General features: G+C 37.9%; 1 protein-coding gene across 2 annotated transcripts in view; it reads right to left on the reverse strand.

The window, feature by feature from the left end:
* The window catches only part of LOC145242662 (protocadherin-17-like), a 397,110-nt gene that overhangs the window by 129,459 nt on the left and 246,362 nt on the right, over positions 1–21,289 (reverse strand). The gene's annotated exons all lie outside the window — the stretch shown is intronic.

Raw genomic sequence — 21,289 nt, forward strand, 5'->3', positions numbered from 1 at the left:
ATTTGTTTATGTCTATTTAAATATGTGGAAAACGTGCGCGTGTGGATATATACTCACAAAATTAATGCATGGAATAGATAGAAAACATGCATGAATGATATATATATATATATATATACATTATATATATATATATACACACATACATGTATATTCGTATATATATATATACACAAATATGTGCACGAATATATACAAATATGCACAAATATATATATATATATATATATATACATATATATACACACATATATATATATATCTGTACACATATACACAAATATATATATATACACACACGTATGCACGAATATATCTATATATATAAAAATGTAACTCTTGGTTTATTCGCAATTAAAAGTCTAAAAAACCACTGGACGGATGGCTTCCACGTTTTGGTCTAATATGTTTACTATATCCATGTGTGTTTTTATATATTTGTTTTTAATTATAACATTATACTTAATTTTTCTATGATAAATAGGTGGTTTTCTTTGTACCGATAGGCCATTATTTTTATTTAGGGACAATTATTTATTACCGCTTCCTGTCACGTGACCAGTGTGTCCAATTTAGCGGTTTTCCTGCTAGATCTGGAGATTTCGTTTGCAATCTAGCGGGGAATACTAGAAAATCTGGTGATATTTCGCACCCACACACCCGCAATTTTAGATTAAAAAATAAAGAAAAGCACTTGAAAATACTTTAAAACATAAAATAAACTCATTCATGTAAGTAAAAGAAAGTAGGATTTATTTATTGCCTTTGGTAACAATTATTTATTGATTATTTGTTCTGTTTTTCACCTTTTTTTCGGCTAACCATATTTAATCTCGCTATAAAATCGATTCTTCCAATTACATTTTAGGTGGGGAGGGCATTCCAACCTCCGAAGTTTAGTTTAAAATACGATCTAAGCAATCCCGCTTAATTTAGAAGTATTTAGTCGAAAATTGTTAAAAGCAAGAAACAACAGAAAAAAAAAAACTTATACCAATACAGTAGAATTTAATTATCTACCAACCTAAATACTTTTAACATGCTAAAAGAAAGTTTTTTTGTTTTTTTTATTTTTCTAATTTCAAAATATGTGGCACCATTATTGTGATGTTTAATTTGCAGTATATTTCAATTTAACTTTTATTATAAAAAGTTTGAGTTTATGATTTGTTTCCTGCAAAAAAAAAAAAAAAAAAAAAAACCTCTCTGAAAAAAACAGGTAAAACTAGCTTCATAAAATATGTAAGCCTTCTGGGGAGCTAACCGCTTCAATATAATTCCAGAAACATATAGTGAGAAAACACGGAACATTTTATATATTGAATATACTATATTTATAATTTTTTTTATTGTAGGAAGTTAAAATATGGAGTTTTTTTGGAGGGGGTGGGTGAATTAGCGATTTTTGAAAATTTCAGATGATAAAAGTTAAAAATCTAGCGACTTTCTGGACATTTCTTTCTCCTGATCTCGCGTTTTTTTTTTTTAAATCTCAGAAAAGGATATTTTAGTCTCACAGGCTTAATGTAAACATAATGTGTTTACAATATCGGTAAATTTTCAATGGGTTTAATCACATGATTATTGATAATGTAACCATGTGATTGAAATTTGATTTAAATTAACCACACGTGGTCCCTTTGCTATCAAATATTCATCGAAAAATGGTAGGGACAGACAATGAATGCCGACGCTAAAAGTGTATACACATTTTGATCCTTCCATTTACTTAAAAATTCACCAAAAATCAGGAAATTAACCAATTTTAATGAAAATTTCAGTATTTATCAAATAATGATCGCAGAATATAATTAACTAATTATTTTTAATTAACTCGTAGTGAAAATGTTTTATTTTGTTTAAACAAAAAATACTTTTACTAAAGTTATGGTTTTCCGTAGTAAATAAAAAACGCAAGAATTTATTTATTTTTTTTTTTTTATATAAATAAGTTGTAACAATTTGTAACAATAAACAATTTTTACAGGAACATTCCGAAAAAAGCCCCTAAAGTCCGTATTAATGAATTCGATATAACTCGAAGAAAAATAAATTTCTCACATACTATCAGGAAATTAAAGATTCAATTAGATTTCTATTTCAGTCACCTAAATTATTTAGGGTGAAATGAGTTTTTTTTTCATAAACGGCACCACTTATCAAGGCCGATAGGCCACTCAAGGGTAAGGGTTAAAGAGTGTAGAGTAGTCAAAAGGACAATATAGTAATCGATAGTAATGGAAGTTCGGTAAATTTGTTAACTTAAGTGGAACGGCTCATCAGAAATTTGTTCACGTTGGACTTGAAGACAACCATATTATAGAAAGCTGGAAAGCAGGAAAACGGAAGACAATTCCACAGGCGTGCAGTTCTAAGAAAGAAGCTTTGATCATGGAATCTATGTTTAGGTTTAAGTACAGATAAAGAGTGGGGAAAATTATTGATAATGTTTTCAGCTAGTCTAGTGTTTCTTGTGAAAGTTTGGCGAGGGGGGACCATAGATTGAAGCTCAGTTGAACACTTTCCATGAAAATAACGATAAAGCAGAGACAAACTTGCAACATCCCTTCTGTGAGATAGAGGTTGCAGCGAAGAGAAAAGGACATCTCCCACCAGGCCACGAAGTCTATTTTGAACCCTATCAAGGCAGGACAAGTCTTTTCTAGCAGCTCCTGCCCATATGTGGCAACAGTACGCCATCCTTGGACGTATCTGGCTCTTATATAGATAGACAATTGCATCAGCAGTGAGATATCTACCGGATCGATAGAAGGATCCTACCATTTTTCCAGCGGCCTTGGCAACAGATTTGATGTACGTATTCCATTTAAGATCAGGAGTAAAGGTCAAGCCCAGAAGCCTGTTAAAACTTGAGGCCTCCCCAAGACGAGAGCCATTCATTTTAATTGATGCCAGATGGGGATCAGAACGTTGATGATGTAAAGATAGAAGCTTGGTTTTAGATGCATTAAAAATAACCAGCCACTCCTTTCCCCATTGTACAATGATTAAGATCAGAGGAGAGAGAATCGGAGAGAACTTGGTCGTTTACGGTCTTAGATGTGCTACCATAGATGGTAGTGTCATCAGCAAAAATGTCTACGAATGATGTAAGGATGTGATTTGGAAGATCATTAATGTAGATCAGGAAAAGAGTTGGGCCCAGGATCGACCCCTAAGGGACTCCAGCATTTATAATGTGAGCTTCTGATTTTCGCCCATCAACTACTACTCTTATGAACCTATCAGAGAGAAATGATTTAATAATTGAGAAGACATTTCCAGCAATACCATAGCTGGAGATCTTGTGAAGTAAACCTTTATGCCATACCCTATCAAAGGCCTTTGATATGTCAAGAGCAATTGCCCTAGAAAGGTTGCCTCTGTCGAGAGATTCGCTAATCCTATGAGATATAACTGTAAGCACATCTGCTGTAGATCTAGCAGAACGGAAACCATATTGTGTGTCACTAAGAAGGTTATTTTTTAGGAATTTATAGCCAAACCTAAATATTTTTTTTTTGCTTAAAAAAATAGCATTAATACAGTAAGTTATGTAAAATTTGCATAGAATGCTCTGCTTTACGGTTGTTGTAAAAATGGAACGGAAATTTGAATTTCGTTCCCTTTTAAATTCGGTACATTTTTACATTACGTCCAACTCATCGTTCACATTCGACACGTGAACTTTTATAGCTTTTCGGGTATGCTGGCAAGGTTAGGGGTGTCTATTCCGAAAGCCGTTCTTAACATGGGTAGATTGGTAGGTGTGTCAGAAATTTCGTGAAAAATAGTTAATAATTCCACCCCGTTTTTCCAAGTTTATAACTCCTCGAAAAATGTAACTCAAGCCCTAATTTTTTTTTCAATTAAAGGAGCAAGAACCAAGGTTTCATTAAAAAAAAAAAAAAACAAACAAAAAAAAAACAACAACGTGTATTTAAAAAAAAAAGGTTTTAAACTTCGGACCTTACAGGTAAATTTCTAAAAACACTACTTTTTTTGTTTTAAATTTGAATATATTATTTATTGACCCTTTCTCTTCAATTTGTGATATATAACACTTTGGTGAGTAAATAGATTTACTTTTTAATAGACATTTCAAAATGGGAGGCGTGAATTATTCGATCCCCTGTCTTTCCAAGCTTATAACTACTCGAAAAATGTAATTCAAGCCCTAATTTTTTTTCAATTAAAGGAGCAAGGACCAAGGTTTTATTAAAAAAAAAGAAAAGAAAAAACAAACAACGTGGTTTAAAAAAAACCCTTCGAACTTTACAGGTAAATTTCTAAAAAACACTACTTTTTTGTTTTAAATTTGAATATATTATTCCAAAATCTTAGCTTATTGGTAATTAGAATTACCGCCAAAATCTTAGCTTATTGGTAATTAAAATTACCGCCAAAATCTTAGCTTATTGGTAATTAGAATTACAGCCAAAATCTTAGCTTATTGGTAATTAGAATTACCGCCAAAATCTTAGCTTATTGGTAATTAGAATTACCGCCAAAATCTTAGCTTATTGGTAATTAGAATTACCGCCAAAATCTTAGCTTATTGGTAATTAGAATTACCGCCAGAATCTTAGCTTATTGGTAATTAGAATTACCGCCAAAATCTTAGCTTATTGGTAATTAGAGTTACCGCCAAAATCTTAGCTTATTGGTAATTAGAGTTACCGCCAAAATCTTAGCTTATTGGTAATTAGAATTACCGCCAAAATCTTAGCTTATTGGTAATTAGAATTACCGCCAAAATCTTAGCTTATTGGTAATTAGAATTACCGCCAAAATCTTCGCTTATTGGTAATTAGAATTACCGCCAAAATCTTAGCTTATTGGTAATTAGAATTACCGCCAAAATCTTCGCTTATTAGTAATTATTAGTGACCATCCTTTTCCACAGCCTCCATTGCAGTCCATGTTGCAAATTTTGTAAAACATCTATAAATTTGCGTTTTTGTATATTGATATTCGTATTAAAACCCTTTTTTTCTATTCATATAAAAAGAAAATACAACTTTGCTATTTATGGGCCGTGGAATTGCATTCACAAACAAAAGATCTTGCATATTCTTTTAAACATTCATTTTAATTCCCTATTAGTCTTTTCGGTTTTCTTATGGGATGATCATCTGTAGTTAACGATTACGTATATATTCATGCAGATATTCTACATGATTTATACTTGCGTAATATTTGCGTAAAAAGGTCATGGTCAACACAAACCTCTATCTATATATATTCATGTATGCGTATGTATATTTGTTTAAAATATTTTGCCTACCTAACTACTCTGTCAGCTTTTGGTCTACAGACATGAAATTTAATAACTGTGAAACTATATTTGGGTTTTAGCTGAGGGAAATAGGTGCGAAAGTGTGAAAATTAAAAAAATGGAATTTGCCAGGTGAAGGTCGAACGATGGCATTACGAATATGATTGCGTAACGTAATAGCTATTGGTTCAAGTTTTAATTTTTAGCCTTGCAGCAAACATTAACGTCAAAGAAAAAAATAAATCGTAAACTAAACGTTTTGGTTTCGATTCTCGGTGGTGGCGAACGAGTCATTTTTTTTAAATCTTTTTTTATCATTACTATATATTGAGTCCATTATAATATCATATTTAAGAGTATTTTACGACTGGGCAATATCGGGCAGCCTGCTAATACTAATATAAACCGAAAATTAGAAAAAATAGGAGAGAGAATTAAAATATCGTTATGATGCCTCGAACATCATGCGAGTTAACATTTTTCTTACAACAGACCACATTGGGGGCTGAGAAGTGTCAAAGAACGCTTATGTAATGTTCTTCTATGTCGGATTTGAAACCGACGGTCCCGATATTGTTCTGTTCTTCTGTGCCAGATATTCGTGTGTGTGTGTGTGTGTGTGTGTTCATAAATTTGAACCTGTGTTTACATGGTGTCACGCATGTTTCTGGCCCGATTCATTTAGCACTAGTTTACCACTCTTAGAGAGGGCTCAAAATAGAGTCTTCAATCTAATAGGTCCTGCACTAGCAGTGTCAGAAAACGCCATTAAAAATGCGTGATAAAAAATTGAATAATTCGACCTCCTATATTTCGAAGCTTATAGCTACTTGAAAAATGTAATTCAAACCCTAAATTTTTTTTAATTAAAGGAGCAAAGACCAAATTAAAAAAGAAACAGATTTTTATAGCAAATTATGCAATATTTGTTTTTTAAATCGATTTTCTTTAAAAAAAAAGATTTAAAGAAAATCAGCGAATTTGAACTCACTTCGATAAAATATATGTAGATATACATTCCGAAACATCACTTACCTATAAAAATACTAATCAATGGGTACTTCCATTCTTCATTGTTAAGAATTTATTAATATTGATATTTTATCTTCCATGTCCTTTTTAAATAAAATACTTTTTAAAATAAGGATTTAAAAAAACGCGACATCAGATGTTTTTCACAGTTGAAATAAAGGGAGACAAATGTCTGCTTTTCTTCGAGTTGAAATCTCCGGTGGCTTTAAGCGCCAGAATGAATGTTTTTTTTTTCTATTGCGTGCTGCAAACAAAAGTTAGCAACTATGGGCCACCGTAGGTGAAAAATAATCCCATTTGACTTATCAGTTTTTGCCGATAAAAAACAACCAGTCGACCGATTTTTGATTTTTTTATTCTCTTAAAGAAATACATGAGTTTTTGATTTAATATATTTTAATTCTTCTTTATGGAGTGAATTTTTTTTTTTAAATATCTAAAAAAAAAAAAAAAAAAAAAAAACCACAACATTGAATGAAATAGAATAAAAATTGTCGTAATTCTACGACATTTTCTTAACCATGTTACAAGATTATAAGGTTTCACTTAAAAATAAGTTCAACGTGGTTTAAAAAAGGTTTTAAACTTTGGACTTTACAGGTAAATTTGCAAATATATGTTCTTTTTTTGTTTTAAATTAGCTTATTTTATTTATTGATCTTTTATCTTCAATTTGGGATATATAAATTTGAGCTGAGAAAATTAATTATTTTCATTTTAATAGACATTTGAAAATGGGGTAAGTAAATAAAAAAAACAAAACGTTTGTCTAAAATATTATATTCTATTTATTGGAAAGAGCATAAAATTTCACATTGAACCTGAAAATATCTTAAAAATTGAACCAATAGAAAAATTTTGATAGATTTGTAAAGTTTAAAAATTGAAAACAGTTTGTCTCGTAAAATTCAATTGATTTCATTACGTACAAAACATGGCTGCATGAACGCGCGCCGGCACCTTGTAAACACTGTTTTGTTTTAAATAAAAAATAATATTTCTATTATTTTTTTACACAACTTTAATAGTTTATTTTGGAAGTATATTCCATAAAGAAAATAAACAAACAACTTTAAAAAGAGAAATTACAAGTTTTTTATATTTTATTCGCAGTTTTGTGTTAGGGTGTCAAAAATTCCCCAAAATTCTGATACATCTAGTCCTGCACTATCGACCAAGCACCAACCTCTGTCCCATCACTAATGTTGCATCGCTCTGTCGGTTAAAAAAAGTGCTTAAATGGAATAAGTTCTGATGAACTCATCACTACTGATGCAATTCTCTATCTATATAAAAGCCAAGTACGTCCAAGGATGGAATACTGTTGCCATATCTGGGCAGGAGCTGCTAAAAACAGCCTATCCTGCCTTGACAGAGTACAAAATAGACTTCGTGACTTAGTGGGGGATGCCCTTTTCTCTACCCTGCAACCTCTCTCCCACAGAAGAGACGTTGCGAGCCTATCCTTGTTTTATCGTTATTTCCATGGCAGGTGCTCGTCTAAACTCCAATCTCTGGTCCCCCCCTCGCCAATCTTTTACGAAAAACACCCGTCTAGCTGAATCCACTGTGAAAAATTTCCCCCACTCTTTATCTGTGCCTAAATCAAAACGCGGATTCCATGAACAAAGCTTCTTTCTTAGAACTGCACGCCTGTGGAACTCTGTTCCGTCTGCCTGCTTCCCTCCGGACTACAACTTGGATGTCTTCAAGTCAAACGTTAACAAATTCCTAATGAACCGCCCCCTTAAGTAAACACTTCATCAAATCTCCACACTAACGTACTGTACTTGCAATAACCCTTATCCCTGAGTGGCTTCCGGGCCTTGATAAGTGGTGATCACTGTAAAAAAAAAAAAAAAAAAAAAAAAACACGCTAGTGCTCCCGTAACTTACATATTCCTGACAAGCAGAAAAATCCCACCCTTTTACTGCTAACACCCTTAGATTTCAGAAAGTCTTCTACGCTAATAGTTTCTTTCCACGGACTGCTAGACTTTGGAATTCCCGCCATGTTTCTTGCTTCGCTGAATTTACTAACATGCAGAAATTGAAATATAATGTGAACAGAGATCTCGCGCCTTAATTCCTCACACATTCCCAATTAGTAGCACCTCACATCCAAGTAGCAATGCACCTTTTTGGAGCTTAAAATATCAAATCGAATCAAATCTCTGGATCAGTTTTCTAGAAAACTCATTTCAAACGATTATTTACGGATACATAAAGTTTCTAACAAAACATGAATTCAGTGAAAATGTGAACGAAAAACCTATTTAAAAAGAATAGGAGATAATAATACCTATATAAAAAAAATTGTTTAGTAAAGTATTACGCGCTCGAAACAGCGCAAAAAAGAGAGCGCGCAAGAAAGAGAGAGAGAGAGAGAAAGAGAAAGAGAGAGAGAGAGAGAAAGAGACAACACGCAAAAAGAGAGAAATAGAGAGCACGCAAGAAATAGAGAGAGAACGCGCCAGAAAGAGAGAGAGAGAGAGAGAACGCACCAGAGAGAGAGAGAGACAGAGAGAGAGAGGACGCACCCGAGAGAGAGAGAGGACGCGCCAAAAGGAGAGAGAGAGAGGACGCGCCAGAAAGAGAGAGAAAGAGAGAGAGAGGACGCGCCAGAAAGAGAGAGAGAGGGAGAGAGAGAGAGAAAGGACGCGCCAGAAAGAGGGAGAGAGAGAGAGAGAGAGAGAGAGAAGCCGCGTCAGAAAGAGAGAGAAGACGCGCCAGAAAGAGAGAGAGAGAGGACGCGCCAGAAAGAGAGAGAGAGAGAGGACGCGCCAGAAAGAGAGAGAGAGAGGACGCGCCAGAAAGAGAGAGAGAAAGAGAGAGAGAGAAAGAGAGAGAGAGAGGCCGCGCCAGAAAGAGAGAGAGAGAGAGGACGCGCCAGATAGAGAGAGAGAGAGGACGCGCCAGAAAGAGAGAGAGAGAGAGAGAGGACGCGCCAGAAAGAGAGAGAGAGAGAGGACGCGCCAGAAAGAGAGAGACAGAGGACGCGCCAGAAAGAGAGAGAGAGAGAGAGAGAGAGAGAGAGAGAGAGAGAGAGAGAGAGAGAGAGAGAGAGAGGACGCGCCAGAAAGTGAGAGAGAGAGAGGACGCGCCAGAAAAAGAGAGAGAAAAAGAGAGAGAGAGAGGACGCGACAGAAAGAGAGAGAGAGAACGCGACAGAAAGAGAGAGAGAGAGAACGCGACAGAGAGAGAGAGAGAGAGAGACGAGGCACCAGAAAGAGAGAGAAAGCAAGAAAGAGAAAGAGAGAGAGAGAGAAAGCGAGAAAGAGAAAGAGAGCGAGAGAGAAAGCAAGAAAGAGAGCAGGAGAGAAAGCAAGAAAGAGAGCAAGAGAGAAAGCAAGAAAGAGAAAGAGAGAGAGAAAGCAAGAAAGAGAAAGAGAGAGAAAGCAAGAAAGAGAAAGAGAGAGAGAGAAAGCAAGAAAGAGAAAGAGAGAGAGAAAGCAAGAAAGAGAAAGAGAGAGAGAGAGAAAGCAAGAAAGAGAAAGAGAGAGAGAGAGAGAGAAAGCAAGAAAGAGAAAGAGAGAAAGCAAGAAAGAGAAAGAGAGAAAGTAAGAAAGAGAAAGAGAGAAAGTAAGAAAGAGAAAGAGAGAAAGTAAGAAAGAGAAAGAGAGAGAGAGAAAGCAAGAAAGAGAAAGAGAGAGAGAGAAAGCAAGAAAGAGAAAGAGAGAGAGAGAGAGAAAGCAAGAAAGAGAAAGAGAGAAAGCAAGAAAGAGAAAGAGAGAAAGTAAGAAAGAGAAAGAGAGAAAGTAAGAAAGAGAAAGAGAGAGAGAGAAAGCAAGAAAGAGAAAGAGAGAGAGAGAGAAAGCAAGAAAGAGGAGGAGAAAGCAAGAAAGAGAGAGAGAAAGCAAGAAAGAGAGAGAGAAAGCAAGAAAGAGAGAGAAAGCAAGAAAGAGAGAGAGAGAGAAAGCAAGAAAGAGAGAGAGAGAGAAAGCAAGAAAGAGAGAGAGAAAGCAAGAAAGAGAGAGAGAGAGAAAGCAAGAAAGAGAGAGAGAGAGAAAGCAAGAAAGAGAGAGAGAGAGAGAGAAAGCAAGACAGAGAGAGAGAGAGAAAGCAAGAAAGAGAGAGAGAGAGAAAGCAAGAAAGAGAGAGAGAGAAAGCAAGAAAGAGAGTGAGAGAGAGAAAGTAAGAAAGAGAGAGAGAAAGGGAGAGAGAGAAAGCAAGAAAGAGAGTGAGAGAGAAAGCAAGAAAGACAGTGAGAGAGAGAGAAAGCAAGAAAGAGAGTGAGAGAGAGAGAAAGCAAGAAAGAGAGTGAGAGAGAGAGAAAGCAAGAAAGAGAGTGAGAGAGAGAGAAAGCGAGAAAGAGAGTGACAGAGAGGGAAAGCAATTACAAGTACAAGAAAGAGAGAGAGAGAGAGAAATAGCAAGAAAGAGAAAGAGAGGGAGAAACAGCAAGAAAGAGAGAGAGAGAAAACAAGAAAGAGAGAGAACGCGACAGAAAGAGAGAGAGAGAACGCGACAGAAAGAGAGAGAGAGAACGCGACAGAAAGAGAGAGAGAGAACGCGACAGAAAGAGAGAGAGAACGCGACAGAAAGAGAGAGAGAGAAAGCAAAAAAGAGAGAGAGAGAAAGCAAAAAAGAAAGAGAGAGAAAGCAAAAAAGAAAGAGAGAGAAAGCAAAAAAGAAAGAGAGAGAAAGCAAAAAAGAAAGAGAGAGAACGCGACAGAAAAAGAGAGAGAAAACGCGACAGAAAAAGAGAGAGAAAACGCGACAGAAAAAGAGAGAGAACGCGACAGAAAGAGAGAGAGAGAACGCGACAGAAAGAGAGAGAGAGAACGCGACAGAAAGAGAGAGAGAGAACGCGACAGAAAGAGAGAGAGAGAACGCGACAGAAAGAGAGAGAGAGAACGCGACAGAAAGAGAGAGAGAGAACGCGACAGAAAGAGAGAGAGAGAACGCGACAGAAAGAGAGAGAGAGAACGCGACAGAAAAAGAGAGAGAACGCGACAGAAGGAGAGAGAGAGAACGCGACAGAAACAGAGAGAGAGAACGCGACAGAAACAGAGAGAGAGAACGCGACAGAAAGAGAGAGAGAGAACGCGACAGAAAGAGAGAGAGAGAACGCGACAGAAAGAGAGAGAGAGAACGCGACAGAAAGAGAGAGAGAGAACGCGACAGAAAGAGAGAGAGAGAACGCGACAGAAAGAGAGAGAGAGAACGCGACAGAAAGAAAGAGAGAGAACGCGACAGAAAGAGAGAGAGAGAACGCGACAGAAAGAGAGAGAGAGAACGCGACAGAGAGAGAGAGAGAACGCGACAGAAAGAGAGAGAGAGAACGCGACAGAAAGAGAGAGAGAGAACGCGACAGAAAGAGAGAGAACGCGACAGAAAGAGAGAGAGAGAACGCGACAGAAAGAGAGAGAGAGAACGCGACAGAAAGAGAGAGAGAGAACGCGACAGAAAGAGAGAGAGAGAACGCGACAGAAAAAGAGAGAGAACGCGACAGAAGGAGAGAGAGAGAACGCGACAGAAAGAGAGAGAGAGAACGCGACAGAAAGAGAGAGAGAGAACGCGACAGAAAGAGAGAGAGAGAACGCGACAGAAAGAGAGAGAGAGAACGCGACAGAAAGAGAGAGAGAGAACGCGACAGAAAGAGAGAGAGAGAACGCGACAGAAAGAGAGAGAGAGAACGCGACAGAGAGAGAGAGAGAACGCGACAGAAAGAGAGAGAGAGAACGCGACAGAAAGAGAGAGAGAGAACGCGACAGAAAGAGAGAGAGAGAACGCGACAGAAAGAGAGAGAGAGAACGCGACAGAAAGAGAGAGAGAGAACGCGACAGAAAGAGAGAGAGAGAACGCGACAGAAAGAGAGAGAGAGAACGCGACAGAAAGAGAGAGAGAGAGAACGCGACAGAAAGAGAGAGAGAGAGAACGCGACAGAAAGAGAGAGAGAGAGAACGCGACAGAGAGAGAGAGAGAGAGAACGCGACAGAGAGAGAGAGAGAGACGAGGCACCAGAAAGAGAGAGAAAGCAAGAAAGAGAAAGAGAGCGAGAGAGAAAGCGAGAAAGAGAAAGAGAGCGAGAGAGAAAGCAAGAAAGAGAGCAGGAGAGAAAGCAAGAAAGAGAGCAAGAGAGAAAGCAAGAAAGAGAAAGAGAGAGAGAAAGCAAGACAGAGAAAGAGAGAGAAAGCAAGAAAGAGAAAGAGAGAGAGAGAAAGCAAGAAAGAGAAAGAGAGAGAGAGAAAGCAAGAAAGAGAAAGAGAGAGAGAAAGCAAGAAAGAGAAAGAGAGAGAGAAAGCAAGAAAGAGAAAGAGAGAGAGAGAAAGCAAGAAAGAGAAAGAGAGAGAGAGAAAGCAAGAAAGAGAAAGAGAGAGAGAGAGAGAAAGCAAGAAAGAGAAAGAGAGAAAGTAAGAAAGAGAAAGAGAGAAAGTAAGAAAGAGAAAGAGAGAAAGTAAAAAAGAGAAAGAGAGAGAGAGAAAGCAAGAAAGAGAAAGAGAGAGAGAGAGAAAGCAAGAAAGAGGAGGAGAAAGTAAGAAAGAGGAGGAGAAAGCAAGAAAGAGAGAGAGAAAGCAAGAAAGAGAGAGAGAAAGCAAGAAAGAGAGAGAAAGCAAGAAAGAGAGAGAAAGCAAGAAAGAGAGAGAAAGCAAGAAAGAGAGAGAGAGAGAGAAAGCAAGAAAGAGAGAGAGAAAGCAAGAAAGAGAGAGAGAGAGAGAGAGAGAAAGCAAGAAAGAGAGAGAGAGAGAAAGCAAGAAAGAGAGAGAGAGAGAAAGCAAGAAAGAGAGAGAGAGAGAAAGCAAGAAAGAGAGAGAGAGAGAAAGCAAGAAAGAGAGAGAGAGAGAGAGAAAGCAAGACAGAGAGAGAGAGAGAGAAAGCAAGAAAGAGATAGAGAGAGAAAGCAAGAAAGAGAGAGAGAGAAAGCAACAAAGAGAGTGAGAGAGAGAAAGTAAGAAAGAGAGAGAGAAAGGGAGAGAGAGAAAGCAAGAAAGAGAGTGAGAGAGAAAGCAAGAAAGACAGTGAGAGAGAGAGAAAGCAAGAAAGAGAGTGAGAGAGAGAGAAAGCAAGAAAGAGAGTGAGAGAGAGAGAAAGCAAGAAAGAGAGTGAGAGAGAGAGAAAGCAAGAAAGAGAGAGAAAGCAAGAAAGAGAGTGAGAGAGAGGGAAAGCGAGAAAGAGAGTGACAGAGAGGGAAAGCAATTACAAGTACAAGAAAGAGAGAGAGAGAGAAATAGCAAGAAAGAGAAAGAGAGGGAGAAACAGCAAGAAAGAGAGAGAGAGAAAACAAGAAAGAGAGAGAACGCGACAGAAAGAGAGAGAGAGAACGCGACAGAAAGAGAGAGAGAGAACGCGACAGAAAGAGAGAGAGAGAACGCGACAGAAAGAGAGAGAGAACGCGACAGAAAGAGAGAGAGAGAAAGCAAAAAAGAGAGAGAGAGAAAGCAAAAAAGAAAGAGAGAGAAAGCAAAAAAGAAAGAGAGAGAAAGCAAAAAAGAAAGAGAGAGAACGCGACAGAAAAAGAGAGAGAAAACGCGACAGAAAAAGAGAGAGAAAACGCGACAGAAAAAGAGAGAGAACGCGACAGAAAGAGAGAGAGAGAACGCGACAGAAAGAGAGAGAGAGAACGCGACAGAAAGAGAGAGAGAGAACGCGACAGAAAGAGAGAGAGAGAACGCGACAGAAAGAGAGAGAGAGAACGCGACAGAAAGAGAGAGAGAGAACGCGACAGAAAGAGAGAGAGAGAACGCGACAGAAAGAGAGAGAGAGAACGCGACAGAAAGAGAGAGAGAGAACGCGACAGAAAGAGAGAGAGAGAACGCGACAGAAAGAGAGAGAGAGAACGCGACAGAAAGAGAGAGAGAGAACGCGACAGAAGGAGAGAGAGAGAACGCGACAGAAACAGAGAGAGAGAACGCGACAGAAAGAGAGAGAGAGAACGCGACAGAAAGAGAGAGAGAGAACGCGACAGAAAGAGAGAGAGAGAACGCGACAGAAAGAGAGAGAGAGAACGCGACAGAAAGAGAGAGAGAGAACGCGACAGAAAGAGAGAGAGAGAACGCGACAGAAAGAGAGAGAGAGAACGCGACAGAAAGAGAGAGAGAGAGAACGCGACAGAAAGAGCGAGAGAGAGAACGCGACAGAAAAAGAGAGAGAGAACGCGACAGAAAGAGAGAGAGAGAACGCGACAGAAAGAGAGAGAGAGAACGCGACAGAAAGAGAGAGAGAGAACGCGACAGAAAGAGAGAGAGAGAACGCGACAGAGAGAGAGAGAGAACGCGACAGAAAGAGAGAGAGAGAACGCGACAGAAAGAGAGAGAGAGAACGCGACAGAAAGAGAGAGAGAGAACGCGACAGAAAGAGAGAGAGAGAACGCGACAGAAAGAGAGAGAGAGAACGCGACAGAAAGAGAGAGAGAGAACGCGACAGAAAAAGAGAGAGAACGCGACAGAAAAAGAGAGAGAACGCGACAGAAGGAGAGAGAGAGAACGCGACAGAAACAGAGAGAGAGAACGCGACAGAAAGAGAGAGAGAGAACGCGACAGAAAGAGAGAGAGAGAACGCGACAGAAAGAGAGAGAGAGAACGCGACAGAAAAAGAGAGAGAGAACGCGACAGAAAGAGAGAGAGAGAGAACGCGACAGAAAGAGAGAGAGAGAGAACGCGACAGAAAGAGAGAGAGAGAGAACGCGACAGAAAGAGAGAGAGAGAGAACGCGACAGAAAGAGAGAGAGAGAGAACGCGACAGAAAGAGAGAGAGAGAACGCGACAGAAAGAGAGAGAGAGAACGCGACAGAAAGAGAGAGAGAGAGAACGCGACAGAAAGAGAGAGAGAGAGAACGCGACAGAAAGAGAGAGAGAGAGAACGCGACAGAAAGAGAGAGAGAGAACGCGACAGAAAGAGAGAGAGAAAGAACGCGACAGAAAGAGAGAGAGAAACAGCACGAAAGAGAGAGCGAAACAGCAAGAAAGAGAGAGAGAGAGAAAGCAAGAAAGAGAGAGAGAGAGAACGCAACAGAAAAAGAGAGAGAGAACGCGACAGAAAAAGAGAGAGAACGCGACAGAAAGAGAGAGAGAGAGAACGCGACAGAAAGAGAGAGAGAGAGAACGCGACAGAAAGAGAGAGAGAGAGAACGCGACAGAAAGAGAGAGAGAGAGAAAGCAAGACAGAGAGAGAGAGAGAGAAAGCAAGAAAGAGATAGAGAGAGAAAGCAAGAAAGAGAGAGAGAGAAAGCAAGAAAGAGAGTGAGAGAGAGAAAGTAAGAAAGAGAGAGAGAAAGGGAGAGAGAGAAAGCAAGAAAGAGAGTGAGAGAGAAAGCAAGAAAGACAGTGAGAGAGAGAGAAAGCAAGAAAGAGAGTGAGAGAGAGAGAAAGCAAGAAAGAGAGTGAGAGAGAGAGAAAGCAAGAAAGAGAGTGAGAGAGAGAGAAAGCAAGAAAGAGAGAGAACGCGACAGAAAGAGAGAGAGAGAACGCGACAGAAAGAGAGAGAGAGAACGCGACAGAAAGAGAGAGAGAGAACGCGACAGAAAGAGAGAGAGAACGCGACAGAAAGAGAGAGAGAACGCGACAGAAAGAGAGAGAGAGAAAGCAAAAAAGAGAGAGAGAGAAAGCAAAAAAGAAAGAGAGAGAAAGCAAAAAAGAAAGAGAGAGAAAGCAAAAAAGAAAGAGAGAGAACGCGACAGAAAAAGAGAGAGAAAACGCGACAGAAAAAGAGAGAGAAAACGCGACAGAAAAAGAGAGAGAACGCGACAGAAAGAGAGAGAGAGAACGCGACAGAAAGAGAGAGAGAGAACGCGACAGAAAGAGAGAGAGAGAACGCGACAGAAAGAGAGAGAGAGAACGCGACAGAAAGAGAGAGAGAGAACGCGACAGAAAGAGAGAGAGAGAACGCGACAGAAAGAGAGAGAGAGAACGCGACAGAAAGAGAGAGAGAGAACGCGACAGAAAGAGAGAGAGAGAACGCGACAGAAAGAGAGAGAGAGAACGCGACAGAAAAAGAGAGAGAACGCGACAGAAGGAGAGAGAGAGAACGCGACAGAAACAGAGAGAGAGAACGCGACAGAAAGAGAGAGAGAGAACGCGACAGAAAGAGAGAGAGAGAACGCGACAGAAAGAGAGAGAGAGAACGCGACAGAAAGAGAGAGAGAGAACGCGACAGAAAGAGAGAGAGAGAACGCGACAGAAAGAGAGAGAGAGAGAACGCGACAGAAAAAGAGAGAGAGAACGCGACAGAAAGAGAGAGAGAGAACGCGACAGAAAGAGAGAGAGAGAACGCGACAGAAAGAGAGAGAGAGAACGCGACAGAGAGAGAGAGAGAACGCGACAGAAAGAGAGAGAGAGAACGCGACAGAAAGAGAGAGAGAGAACGCGACAGAAAGAGAGAGAGAGAACGCGACAGAAAGAGAGAGAGAGAACGCGACAGAAAGAGAGAGAGAGAACGCGACAGAAAGAGAGAGAGAGAACGCGACAGAAAGAGAGAGAGAGAACGCGACAGAAAAAGAGAGAGAACGCGACAGAAGGAGAGAGAGAGAACGCGACAGAAACAGAGAGAGAGAACGCGACAGAAAGAGAGAGAGAGAACGCGACAGAAAGAGAGAGAGAGAACGCGACAGAAAGAGAGAGAGAGAACGCGACAGAAAAAGAGAGAGAGAACGCGACAGAAAGAGAGAGAGAGAGAACGCGACAGAAAGAGAGAGAGAGAGAACGCAACAGAAAGAGAGAGAGAGAGAACGCGACAGAAAGAGAGAGAGAGAGAACGCGACAGAAAGAGAGAGAGAGAGAACGCGACAGAAAGAGAGAGAGAGAGAACGCGACAGAAAGAGAGAGAGAGAACGCGACAGAAAGAGAGAGAGAGAGAACGCGACAGAAAGAGAGAGAGAGAGAACGCGACAGAAAGAGAGAGAGAGAGAACGCGACAGAAAGAGAGAGAGAGAGAACGCGACAGAAAGAGAGAGAGAGAACGCGACAGAAAGAGAGAGAGAAAGAACGCGACAGAAAGAGAGAGAGAAACAGCACGAAAGAGAGAGCGAAACAGCAAGAAAGAGAGAGAGAGAGAAAGCAAGAAAGAGAGAGAGAGAGAACGCAACAGAAAAAGAGAGAGAGAACGCGACAGAAAAAGAGAGAGAACGCGACAGAAAGAGAGAGAGAGAGAACGCGACAGAAAGAGAGAGAGAGAGAACGCGACAGAAAGAGAGAGAGAGAGAACGCGACAGAAAGAGAGAGAGAGAGAAAGCAAGAAAGAGAGAGAGAGAGAAAACAAGAAAGAGAGAGAGAGTGCAATTACAAGTACAAGACAGAGAGAGAGAGAGAAAGAGAGAGAGAGCGCAAGTGCAATAAAGAGGGAACAGCATGCCAAGTGTTCGAAAAAAAGAGAGAGAGGTTGTGAGATCGAAACCAAGTGGGTGCAAGAGAAAGAACAAGGAAAGGAAGAGCGAAAAAAAAACAAAAAAGAAAAAAGTCGAACAAAAAGATAAAAATCGATGATTTTTTTCTTATTGGATATTTCGAACGAAACGTCTACTTTCATGTTTTTTATTTGGTTCAATTTTCTTGTTGCTTGTGTATTTTTTCATTTGCTAAAATAATCTCAAGAAAAACTTTTGACAATTTAACAGAATCCAAGCGAAGTGGCCATCTACCTATTTATGTTAACAAAAACAAAAACAAAAAAAAAAAAACAAGAAACAATCACTCAATACCTGTTCTCGAAACTGTCTTTGCAATAGAACCATAAAATGAGTAGTTTTGTTTTTACCCTAACTCATATTTTAATTTAAATTTGACTACATTTCTGATAGCTCACATGACTGAAAGAAATAGTGTTCCAAAAGTAATGCCTCCTATTTTTCCATTCCGCTTTGAAAGGATCAGAGTGGATTGTAAATTGTATTGTTATGATGACTGGACTTACGCATTCATGAACTGAATGTTTTACCTCTCTGTTGCAGATAATGACGGTCTAAGAAAGCAACCTCTGTCATGGACGAACGTCAGAAGCAAAAATGGATCATTGAATTCGTTAATGTAGAAAACAAAAATTAAACCGATTAACATTCACTGACGCTTATTGAGCATTCACGAAGCTGATGCAGTTGATGTCAGCACAATTAGGAGATGGGTTCGTCGATTTCAGAGTGGAGACAGAGATGTGTGTGACAAAGTACGCTCCAGGCTCATATTTTGAAAAAAAAATATTATCAGGACAAGCGGTTATGATGACTAGCAAACTCCTGAAAAATCCACTCTTCACTTGAAAATAAATAAATACATTTTAAGTAAATAAATAAATAAATAAATTTTAAGTAAATAAATAAATAAATAAATAAATAAATAAATGAATAAAGCTTCTACTTTTATAGTTATTTTTTGAGATTTTAAAAGTTGAACCAAAATAGCATTTAAATTGCTATATCAAACTTTTAGTTTGACAAATTTTCATTTGTTAGCGTTTTACCACGTTATTTGCACTTTAATCATTTGGTTTGTTACAGTTTATATATACACTAGCGAGAGGGAGGGGAGACCAGCCTTGCCGGGCCGTAAAATATGTTTAAATATACCTCGTGCAGATTTCATAGTTATTATTACAGAGCCAATTCTCTATTGATTATTATATTGTACCTGATATATAGTAGTAATTGTAACAGTTTTAAAAAAGAAATATGACTTGAGTGCCATTAGTTAAAATCGAAACCAAAACATGTAGTGCTCCAGCTACGTCTCCCCCCCCCCGATGTAGCTATCGAGAAATTCGCAAGAAAGATTTAATATTAAACGACTTGAATAAACGAATTAAATTTGGGCATGCACAGAAAGTAAAAATATATCGGCAAATTGAAACGAACATTTTACATTTCAACTCGACGATATATTTCTGTACGTGTTGTCCATCCAAACAAAGATTTTACTTATTATAAACCATCCTTAGTGTATGATTACTATTTCCTGTTAATTTCAGTGTTATGTGACCTGCAGTTTAATACTTTATCACAGACACACACATTCATCTATTGCTTATATATATGTGTGTGTGCGTGAGAAGATACTTCTCAACCTATATACTCAACGAATTTTTTGATCTACAGACTTAAAATTTGGTATATAAGGTATTCTAACACGTGGAAAACATCGGTTTTCATCCGGAAAAGAGTTGCTAAGGGGTCAAAATTTAAAAATTGGTACGTGTGCGTGTGGGGTGGGTAATCGTATTTTTATCTGTTTGCTAACTGTTTAACGAATGCGCATGCGTGAATCGTTCACATGACAGATTACTTATGTTAAGAATAAGTAAGTTTGAAAATGACGTGTCAAGCTGGCCTGATGGTTATCGTACTTGACTTGCTGTCTTTAGATTTTGGTTTCGATTTCAGCACTAGTATTTATTTTACGTACAAGATGTGAACTCTGTTCCATTTTTTTTTTACTTCATTTTTTTTTCAAGAAATTTAACGTTACGTTTAATACCTATAGTATTTCTGTTTATGATAAATAAGAATTCTGCATTAATTGAAATATAAAATTTATGCCTATTTTACGACCGGGCAACGCCGGGCGGCCTGCTAGTATATATATATAAATTAGTCTTGCCTGAACAACTAGTAATACAAAAACATTTTTCAACTATGATCGAAAATTCAATTGGTATCCTCATCTAAAAAATTCAGAATGTTAAAAAGTGCGGTCTCTTTTACAATTAAATTTTGATTCCATTTTAATTTTCTTATTTTGTTCAAGGAAGTGATCTTAGACATTCCAACCAAGAGATCGTTTTAAGATTCTAACCGTTCATTCGTGTGCAATTGTTTATCTCTTGCACTTTGTTCACCGGGTATATTTGCCGGATAGTTTTTAAAATTATTTTTAATGACCCAGATTGCTTTTATAATTACTTGTATGATGGACATCTTCCTAAGATTCCAGTTTCTTTTCATGTCGTGCATAAGACCTTGGTATTTTGTTATCTTTTCCCTTTCAGTTCTGCATCATTGAGAACACTGCCTTCTACTATGGTTGTTTCTTTCTCCTTGCCTCATATCACTATGTCAGGTTTAATAGTTCCGTTTTTAATGTACATAGTTATAAGAAGTTTCTAATTTATAAAGCTAATGTGCTATTAGAAAAGATAGAGTAGTAAGCGCCTCTCCTACAGAATAATCCTTCAGGTATCACATATATGGGCGATACTTAAAAAATAGTGCTGGATTGATGAGCCATTTTCAGACCGGAAGAAAAATTGTATGATTGAATGAGGCTGAGATATAATAATAATAATAATAATAATAATAATAATAATAATAATAATAATAATAATCTATACTATTAATAAAATTCTAAATGTTCATTTTTTTATTTATGTGTGTGTTTATATATATATATATATATATATATATATATATATATATATATATATATATATATATATATATATATACTGTATCAACAAAACCAAGACTTCAAAAAATGAATTGATAGCAACAGAAAGTGCATTTCATTTTAAGTTACAATTGTTTCCATACTAGTCGGACAATTTTAAGCATTATGGCGTTTGAAAATTTTCACATAACCAGCATTTCTTCAGACTTCTTGAATAAAAAACACTCTTGACAATAGAACATTGTTTAAAGAAAATTCCTTTAACGGAAATGAAGCATGCGAAAACATTTATCCTGGAGGCATCCTCCGTCAAAAGCCCATTCAAATATTAATATATCACCTAATTTTCATATCCTTATTTAAAAACAGTCATAAGAAGGGAATTTTCTTTAAACAATGTTCTATTGTCAAGGGTGTTTTTTATTCAAGAAGTCTGAAGAAATGCTGGTTATGTGAAAATTTTCAAACGCCATAATGTTTGAAATTGTCCGACTGGTATTGAAACAATTGTAACTTAAAATGAAATACACTTTCTGTTGCTACCAATTCATTTTTTGAAGTCTTGGTCTTGTTAAAACAGTATGTTAATGCTCAATTATGAAATATTATAATTTTGTAGCTTACTTTTTAAGTCATCTTTCTTTGGCTTAAAACAAATTGGTATATGAAA

The sequence above is a fragment of the Euprymna scolopes genome, chromosome 21 (genome assembly GCF_053919585.1).
Source record: "Euprymna scolopes isolate OS-2025 chromosome 21, ASM5391958v1, whole genome shotgun sequence".
In the NCBI taxonomy this organism is placed as follows: domain Eukaryota; kingdom Metazoa; phylum Mollusca; class Cephalopoda; order Sepiida; family Sepiolidae; genus Euprymna; species Euprymna scolopes.